Source organism: Eptatretus burgeri, chromosome 14, assembly GCF_056783735.1.
Source record: "Eptatretus burgeri isolate ZD-2024b chromosome 14, Ebu_testis_v1, whole genome shotgun sequence".
Taxonomy (NCBI): Eukaryota; Metazoa; Chordata; class Myxini; order Myxiniformes; family Myxinidae; genus Eptatretus; species Eptatretus burgeri.
This window is the reverse complement of record NC_140974.1, coordinates 10,285,890-10,295,962: the sequence shown is the minus strand read 5'-3', so window position 1 is coordinate 10,295,962 and position 10,073 is coordinate 10,285,890. Positions and strand designations below refer to the sequence as shown.

General features: G+C 44.5%; 1 protein-coding gene across 4 annotated transcripts in view; it reads right to left on the bottom strand.

Annotated features, from left to right (window-relative positions):
• The window catches only part of LOC147012640 (CYFIP-related Rac1 interactor B-like), a 28,642-nt gene extending 22,369 nt beyond the window's left edge, over positions 1 to 6,273 (bottom strand). The window contains exon 1 of one of the 4 annotated variants that reach the window (XM_085853670.1): positions 6,140 to 6,273. The gene's annotated coding sequence lies outside the window, so the exon portion shown is untranslated. Of the gene's footprint in view, positions 1 to 655; positions 886 to 6,139 lie in introns of those variants that run through there. The other 3 variants (XM_085853668.1, XM_085853671.1, XM_085853669.1) reach the window with 3 other exon arrangements.
• Between the last annotated feature and the right edge of the window lie 3,800 nt (positions 6,274 to 10,073).

Sequence of the window (10,073 nt, the reverse complement as noted above, 5' to 3'; positions counted from 1 at the left end):
ATCAAGTTGGATGATGGAAGGAGCTGCTGGGAATGTTCATATGAGGAGCAAATCATCGGCTCCACCGTCATCACATCATCTGGATCAGTTATGGAAGAGCCACAATGACAAGAGTTAGAACGAAAGACAGGGACATGTTGCAATAGGAATAAGCAGGGGGCAGGATCTGCGAGGTGTGTGGACGAATGTGAGTGGCTCGGTATGAGTGGCCATCTTGCAGGGCTGGACAGACACATCGCACCACCAAAACCCTGCCGCACCTGCGCAGCCCAACAGAGATGAGGAACACCAGGGCCTTGTGAACATCATGGAATCGGGCACGTGGAAGCCTCTGTGAAGGATCCAGTTAATGAAGGACGAATTCAAACCTTCACGCACGAGGATATTCGGTCATGGAAGTCCAGGACCCGCACGCACCGGGTGGTGTGTTACTCGAGCCGTGGCTCGCATGTAAAAACACGTGTTTCACAGTCAGGACTCTTCACCGAGGAGTTTCGACTCGGTGATATCTCGAGTGTCCGAACGTACGTTCGTTTGACGGTTTTTTTACACGATTCCACACTCGATGAACAGACTACATTTAAAAGTAAACACATAAAGTTTGCTGAGTGAACTGCATGCCCCACTATCCGCTCCGGATACCATCCAATTATACCTGTAACGTACCGCGGCCTTTCCGCCACAGTGCTACACAGCCCGCATCCTCCCAAACAATCCGACGAGTATCCCTCTGCTGCCGAACGAGTATCCCTGCTTCGGGAACCACCCTGGGGTGGGGGGAGGGGGGACGTCAGCGTGGGCCAGGAGCGAGAAAGGGCTAAAAGGAGGAAGAAGTGAGGGGTACACACCCTTCCCCTGTACAGTTATCCGTCTCCGCACAAGGCGCCACCAAGCGCCGAAACAGCGGAACAAGGATTTGCCGGTCGGCCGTCTATAGCGGTGTCATGACGGCGGTTTCATTAGCGGTGTACCGGTGTTCCGGTTTCTTCTCTTCGCTCGTATTATTTGCAACGGTTTAACATTACCAAACTACGATAACAGCCGTTTCACCACAATCCTTTCTTCCTTCTTCGACGGAATTGTTTTTACAGTGTTTTTTTTTTACGACTTACACTTCATAACCATTTATTTATTACGTACGCACAACGAAACGTGAGTGAAGGTCAAGGGTAGCTCTTGTCAGAGACGGATCCAGGATTTTAGAGGTTCGGGATAAAAATATCATTCTGCCGAGCACAGCGAGGGGAACATTTTTAGTGGGTGTTTCTTTTTGTCATCTATCTATAATTCCAGGTGTGTGCGTGCGTGCGACCGCTGTTTCTCGACAAACACTGGTCCGATCCAATTAAAACTTGCCAGGTATATTGCTGGGGACCTGAGTATGTGCCTTCTCAAGGTTTGATATTAATCGGGTAAGTGGTTCCCAAGTTATGGCCATTTATTTACCAAACCAATGACAGGACAAGGTGCTATTGTCGCGGGGCCGGGACGTCGGCCGCGGGCAAGACCGCTGGATGGAGCCGCAAGTCGGCTCGACCGATCGCTCAGAATTCAGATCGTCGCCCTGGATAAGTCCGGAGTCGACTGGTCCTCTATCGGACCGAAATTCGCCAATGGATAGACCACGTGGGGTAGGGTCGATTGCCAATTTCAATTTACCTAAATACCCACGTGGTCCAACTACCGGGGAATTTAACCCTCGACGGAACTCGTACGAAAACGAGCCGCTTAGCGCGCTCGTTCAGTGTGCGATTCCGAGCGGTTTAATCGCCGAGAACCGTCGGTCCAAATGTCCCCTTAGGGCCGAACAGCTTCAACTAATTCTCAATCACGCGTCATGTCGAACCAATGAAAGAAACACAAAACGAGCTGATACATTGAACAAATAGGGGTTTATTTATACAATAGGTGGGGAATAAAGGAGGCACGGCAGGGCAGAACTAAACCGACTAAAGCAAGGCAATGCAAATATATACAGCACAAGCACTTATATTTTTTTTTATAAGTTTATATTTATAAGTTTTGCTACTTACCAGACGGGCCCACGGACACACACATAATTGGTGGCTAATGCCTTTATTAATACCTCCAGCTCGGAGGGAAGGTGAGCTGGAGGTGAGGGTCCATATTGGCCCTTTCCGCCTCGTGCAGTCTTCCGGCTGACTCGGTCGGCGCCCGTCCCGGCCACCAAAACCTCGACTCCGTTCGGCAGATGGTCCCTCTCGAGTTCGACCCTCCGGAGGAGGAGGAGGATGAGGACGTTCAAGACGGCCAGACCTCTCAGACCATGATGACAACGACAGGGACTTCTCCTTCCACGACGAAAGAAGCGCTTCTCGACCTCCTAGGCCACGATGACGACGACGACGACAGGAGCGTTCGCTGGCTCGCTCGCTTCTCTCCGATTCACTTACTCCTTTTTATGCACTCCGACACGCTCCCTCCCCCTCCCCCTTCCCGGGGCGCGGGGAAAATCCCGGGGCGGGAGTTCATCAACCGTCATCCTTGTTTACGTCTCAGAATCTTGGGGCGGGAGGGTGGTTCTTCTTCTTTGCAGAGGAGGGTTGTTCTTCTTTGCAGAAATCTTGATAAAACTCCTAACTATTAAAATATATCACAGCGCATTTACATTGATTTACCCATTAAACAAGGGAAGGGGAACTATCTATAAAACACATACCGAGATAACTGAGCTAAAGGACCTGACTGTTGAGTGTGATCATAGCTTACAGATTCGCAACACTATGACGTCACGATTAACATCACAATTCTTTTTTCTTTTCTTTTTTTTGCACGTACGGCCACGCACGTATGGGCATGCACTAGCCCATCTATAATTCCAGCAATCTGTGTGTCTGTGTGTCTGCGACCGCTGTTTCTCGACAATCACTGGTCTGATCTTATTGAAACTTGCCAGGTATATTGCTGGGGACCTGAGGATGTGCCTTTTCAAGGTTTGATATTAATCGGACAAGTGGTTCCCAAGTTATGGCCATTTATTTACCAACCAATGAAAGGACACGGTGCTATGACATCATGATTGACGTCACAATTCTTTTTGCACGTACGGGCACGCACGTACGGCCACGTGAGAGTGAAGGAACGGCCTGTGTGGTTGTTTCTGGCACGGAGTTTGAAAGTTTGATTTATTTAATTTTTGCACATACGCCACGCATGTACGGGCACGTACTAGTAAATTCTAAATATAGACAAAGAACGCTGTTATACTCTTGAAAAAAAAAAAGTTTTTTTTTATTTGAAGAAGTAAATCGTTTTGATTAAAAATAAATAATTAAACGTCAAATTAAATGAAAAAAAAAATAGGATGTGACAAGAACTTGGGATCTCTTGTGTACTAAACAAGGATTAAATGACATCACAATACACGGTGTGTTCTCTTTCTTCAGTGGATAGTTCACAATCACGATGTGTAGGACCAAACCAACAAAAGATAACAATACGACATCACTCATCATCTAATCATTGATACTGAATTCCAAACACACCGACAAGGCTCTCTACCAGTTAGTTAGCGGAGTTATAAAAATAAAATTGTAACAATTTAACTATTTATTACCCGTTTTCTGCATCCACGTCGTGGTCTTTTAATTCTGCCTTAAAAAAATAATTTAAAAAGCGTTAGCAATTATTTGAATTTTCGCACTTTTTGAAGAACGACATCATTCCTCTTCAGCAGTTGTTGTTGTTCAATCGGGGAAATTAAAATGACAATATATACAGCAAAGATCGTAAAGCAGAGCAAGATAGCCCACTCGTGCGAAACAGTGAAGTATCCAATGGACGCCCTCGGCGGCCATTTTAGCAGGCAGGCAGAGCGAGCTTGCGCTTGCTAACAACCCGGAATCTGTTCACAACACATATGTTCCAGAAGGTAACAAAGCAATGCGTCTCGTTCCTCATCTCAGAATCACTGCTCAGCAATAAACTGCTCAAACCGTCAATCCAAACGACCTGATTTGTCTTTCTTCAGATTCCCTAAGAACAGGGAAAGGTATATGAACACTGGAATGTTTAAATACATGGACACCTGTGCATCTAATATTTTGATCAAATACCGACTTAATGTAGTGCAAATAATTGAAAAAAATTATCTTTTCATTGTCAGGAGATGATGCAATGTTCAGCATGGGTACTGTAAGTTTCATTACCACCTGTAAAATGTGTGAAAAATCATTGCAGGCACAAACGTTTAAAAGTACATTTGCCAATGACATAACTTTTCTTTTTTTTTCTCATGAAGTAAATCCATATTCATGAATGAAGACACTGGAAAATGCAGACTTGTAAAGGAAAAGAAAGAAATACTGTACTTTAGTCCAGCAGCATAGTCTGATATTTCAGATCAATTGTTCAAATTTGCATAAAAGCACCAAAATTGGTACACATGTAGAATAATGTATTCCGAACAATTCTAGATATGGAGCCACCCGAGATTTTTGCCTTGGTCAGCTTTGGTTTGCTATGCTGCAGTCGTACTTGGAATACAAAGGCATTTGTAACTATATTGAAAAGTTATGAAGTTTAAATAGAAATTCTTCCATACTTATGTGAACAGCAATCATTTTGATATTGTAACAGGTTATTGCATATTGAATGTTCGCTGTTTGCAGTGTGTGAGTGTGTGTGTGTGTGTGTGTGTGTGTGTGTGTGTGTGTGTGTGTGTGTGTGTGTGTGTGTGTGTGTGTGTGTGTGTGTGTGTGTGTGTGTGTGTGTGTGTGTGTGTGATGGTATATAGTGTATGGCACTGGGTCTGCTGATAAGGTCATACTTTGAAGCAAAGTAGAACAAAACTATTGTTCAATTTCCTAGTCAATGGCAGAAAGCTATTACCCAGTTTCCACCTCAGTTGACTGTCAGGTGCAAAACTCTGACACCATTATATTTATGTTCATCAATTTGACATACCATACATGTAAATGTACCATTTAAAACTACAGATAACACTTAAATTACATCTGAATTGCACTTAGAATCAGGCGCTTTACAATAAATAATACATATACATTTAACCATTTTTGCCACGGCTGAATGCATTGGCGTAAATCGCATAAAAAGGAGGCATAAAGATGTGTAAGCAAAAATAAAAATAGATGGGGGGGGACACTCGAAGGTGAGAAGCAAAAAAAAGGTCTTCACCAACCATTGATGGGGCATTTGGGAGAACATTCAATACCCATTAAAATGTGTGTGTGTGTGTGTGTGTGTGTGTGTGTGTGTGTGTGTGTGTGTGTGTGTGTGTGTGTGTGTGTGTGTGTGTGTGTGTGTGTGTGTGTGTGTGTGTGTGTGTGTGTGTGTGTGGTGACCCCTGCCTCCCTCCCCGGATTTCTCCCCATGCCTAAATAGTTACTTCGAAGGATACTTTCTTGGAAGGTGATATTTATCATACAGATTATGTTGCATGACATATATATATATATATATATATATATATATATATATATATATATATATATATATATATATATATATATATATATATATATATGTCTCCAGGTAAGAATAATATACTTTCTGCGTGGGTATCGGCTTTGATTTTTATCCTTTCCTCTCTCAATTTACCTATTTTTTTATCTGTTAGCTTCTCTTCTTCTCTATTTCTCCGTCCTAATTTCTTTCTTTCTCTCCATTTCTTCTATCTCATCTCTTCTTATTTTGTGTAATTTCACTTGTGATAAAAAGAAACCGTCTTGTACATGGATAATGCATCATCGCCTTACTCTCTTTCCCGCCCCTCTCCTGCCTCCTACTCCGCGATCGACACAGCGGTCGAACGACAACCAAGAAAGCAGCTCGCTTGCTAAAATGGCCGCCGGACTGCTCCGTTGGGTACTTCACCGAATTGAACGCGGTTGCCCACGAGTGAGCTGTCTTGCTCTGCTTTACGATCTTTGATATACAGAAAGTACCGAAAATACCTCATATTTATATCCATCTTTTTCAACAATGATTATTTAGCGAACAGATCCTGATTTTTGCCATAATTTATTATTTAGTACACTTCTAAAACGGAAACGTCATTAAACACTTCAAGCATTTTCTTCAATGTGCTGTAATCGTTGCAGAGTTTACGTTTAAATTTTCCAAACGCGATCATGTAATATTCAGTTAGTTTACTTACCTTGTTATTATTATTTCTTAATTTCGTGTTTACAGAGGAAATCGTTCGGAAGGTTCACCGCACGAGACCGTTTCATTTCCCAAATTCCGAGAGCGTATCTTGGTTATATACACCTCATTGCGTCACCGGATGCGTCCCCCACCCCTCTGGTTGTGAAAAGTCACGAAAGAATGACAAGGGACAAGTGTGGTGATGTGAAGGAATTTTGAAGGAATGCGTGAGATGATGTGAAGGAATTTGAAGGAATGCCTGAGGTGATGTGAAGGAATTGGAAGGAATGTGTGAAGTGATGTGAAGGAATGCATGAGGTGATGTGAAGGAATTATGAAGGAATGTGTGAAGTGATGTGAAGGAATGCGTGAGGTGATATGAAAGAATGCGTGAGGTGATGTGAAGGAATGTGTGAGGTGATGTGAAGGAATGTGTGAGGTGATGTGAAGGAATGTGTGAGGTGATGTGAAGGAATGCGTGAGGTAATGTGAAGGAATGTGTGAGGTGATGTGAAGGAATGCGTGAGGTAATGTGAAGGAATGCGTGAGGTAATGTGAAGGAATGCGTGAGGTGATGTGAAGGAATGCATCAGGTGATGTGAACGAATGCGTGAGGTGATGTGAAGGAATGCGTGAGGTGATGTGAAGGAATGCGTGGTGATGTGAAGGAATGCGTGAGGTAATGTGAAGGAATGCGTGCGGTGATGTGAAGAAATGTGTGAGGGAATGTGTGAGGTGATGTGAAGGAATGCGTGAGGTAATGTGAAGGAATGCGTGAGGTAATGTGAAGGAATGTGTGAGGTGATGTGAAGGAATGCGTGAGGTAATGTGAAGGAATGCGTGAGGTGATGTGAAGGAATGTGTGAGGTGATGTGAAGGAATGTGTGAGGTGATGTGAAGGAATGTGTGAGGTGATGTGAAGGAATGTGTGAGGTGATGTGAAGGAATGCATCAGGTGATGTGAACGAATGCGTGAGGTGATGTGAAGGAATGCGTGAGGTGATGTGAAGGAATGCGTGAGGTGATGTGAAGGAATGCGTGAGGTAATGTGAAGGAATGCGTGAGGTGATGTGAAGAAATGTGTGAGGTAATGTGAAGGAATGTGTGAGGTGATGTGAAGGAATGCGTGAGGTGATGTGAAGGAATGTGTGAGGTGATGTGAAGGAATATGTGAAGGAATGTGTGAGGTGATGTGAAGGAATGCATGAGGTGATATGAAGGAATACGTGAGGTGATGTGAAGGAATGCGTGAGGTGATGTGAAGGAATGTGTGAAGTGATGTGAAGGAATATGTGAAGGAATGTGTGAGGTGATGTGAAGGAATGCGTGAGGTGATGTGAAGGAATGCGTGAAGTGATGTGAAGGAATGCGTGAGGTGATGTGAAGGAATGCGTGAGGTGATGTGAAGGAATGCGTGAGGTGATGTGAAGGAATGCGTGAGGTGATGTGAAGGAATGCGTGAGGTGATGTGAAGGAATGCGTGAGGTGATGTGAAGAAATGCGTGAGGTGATGTGAAGGAATGTGTGAGGTAATGTGAAGGAATGCGTGAGGTGATGTGAAGGAATGCGTGAGGTAATGTGAAGGAATGCGTGAGGTAATGTGAAGGAATGCGTGAGGTGATGTGAAGGAATGCGTGAGGTAATGTGAAGGAATGTGTGAGGTGATGTGAAGGAATGCATGAGGTGATGTGAAGGAATACATGAGGTGATATGAAGGAATGCGTGAGGTGATGTGAAGGAATGCGTGAAGTGATGTGAAGGAATGTTGAGGTGATGTGAAGGAATGCGTGAGGTGATGTGAAAGAATGCGTGAGGTGATGTGAAGGAATGCGTGAGGTGATGTGAAGGAATGCGTGAGGTGATGTGAAGGAATGGGTGAGGTGATGTAATGGAATGGGTGAGATGATGTGAAGGAATGCGTGAGGTGATGTGAAGGAATGCGTGAGGTGATGTGAAGGAATGCGTGAGGTGATGTGAAGGAATGTGTGAGGTGATGTGAAGGAATGCGTGAGGTGATGTGAAGGAATGCGTGAGGTGATGTGAAGGAATGCGTGAGGTGATGTGAAGGAATGCGTGAGGTGATGTGAAGGAATGGGTGAGGTGATGGAATGGGTGAGGTGATGTGAAGGAATGCGTGAGGTGATGTGAAGGAATGCGTGAGGTGATGTGAAGGAATGCGTGAGGTGATGTGAAGGAATGCGTGAGGTGATGTGAAGGAATGCGTGAGGTGATGTGAAGGAATGCGTGAGGTGATGTGAAGGAATGCGTGAGGTGATGTGAAGGAATGTGTGAGGTAATGTGAAGGAATGCGTGAGGTAATGTGAAGGAATGCGTGAGGTAATGTGAAGGAATGCTTGAGGTGATGTGAAGGAATTATGAAGGAATGCGTGAGGTGATGTGAAGGAATTATGAAGGAATGCGTGAGGTGATGTGAAGGAATTATGAAGGAATGCGTGAGGTGATGTGAAGGAATGCATGAGGTGATGTGAAGGAATTGTGAAGGAATGCGTGAGGTGATGTGAAGGAATGCGTGAGGTGATGTGAAGGAATGCGTGAGGTGATGTGAAGGAATGCGTGAGGTGATGTGAAGGAATGCGTGAGGTGATGTGAAGGAATGCGTGAGGTGATGTGAAGGAATGCATGAGGTGATGTGAAGGAATGCGTGAGGTGATGTGAAGGAATGCGTGAGGTGATGTGAAGGAATGCATGAGGTGATGTGAAGGAATGCGTGAGGTGATGTGAAGGAATGCGTGAGGTGATGTGAAGAAATGCATGAGGTGATGTGAAGTAATGCGTGGTGATGTGAAGGAATGTGTGAGGTAATGTGAAGGAATTATGAAGGAATGCGTGAGGTGATGTGAAGGAATTATGAAGGAATGCGTGAGGTGATGTGAAGGAATTATGAAGGAATGCGTGAGGTGATGTGAAGGAATTATGAAGGAATGCGTGAGGTGATGTGAAGGAATTATGAAGGAATGCGTGAGGTTTTCTCAATTCTTGTGATTTGGATTCTTGTTCTGCGGTCAATCAGGGAAAGTTTTTGGCCCAGGTCTTTCACGTACCGGGGTGTCAGCCATGTCTGACGGGGTGCCGGTGATAACTTGCCGAGTCTTCGCGAAAGGCACCATGGGATATTTAATGTCCACCAACGATTAAGCAGATAGGTCGTTCCGGCTAAACGGCTCTCCTAAGGGACGGCACACAGGTTGATGCCTCGCCCTGCATGTGAAACACCAGGATGATAGGTCATAGCTGAGTCTAGATTCGAACCCCGGATAGACAGCTTCGAATCGAGTGTGCATACCTGGAGGATGGGAGCCAACGCTATCCTGCCACCTGAAATCCCACTATCCAATAAAAATTCAAGTCCCAGGGAACCTCGGTTAAAATCCCAGTGACCTCTGGTGCAATTACAAGGAACCCAAATTTAAAGCAAAGGAACGCTGGTTCAAATCCTGGAGAACCGAATGTTAAATCTGAAATAATTCAACTTCAAATCCCAGGAAACTCAGGTTCAAATCCCAGGAAACCCGAGTTAAAATCCCAGGAAAGCCAGGTTAACATCCGAGAAAACTCCACTTCAAATCCCAAGCAACCCAAGTTCAAATTACAAGAAAAACGATCTGATTCAATCCCAGGTAGCGAGTGTTGAAACCAGGTAACCAAAGTTAAATTTCAATCTACCGTACGTCTTTGTCCTCAGCTAAACATGTTCTTGTGATTCATCGTTAGGTGCACTGATGCCTCCTCATGTCTCAGTTGCATGTGCTTTGTGTACAAACTCTTCCAATAATCTCAGCTCAACAGGGTAGTCAATTTTTTGTTGAAAGACTGAAAAAGGAGTCTACCTCCAGCGAGCCTCGAGTGATGCTCGAATCGATTTGGCAGGTGTAGCTTGGTTTAGGTCTCATTTCACCGCATGATGGCATCACATTCCAGGGGGT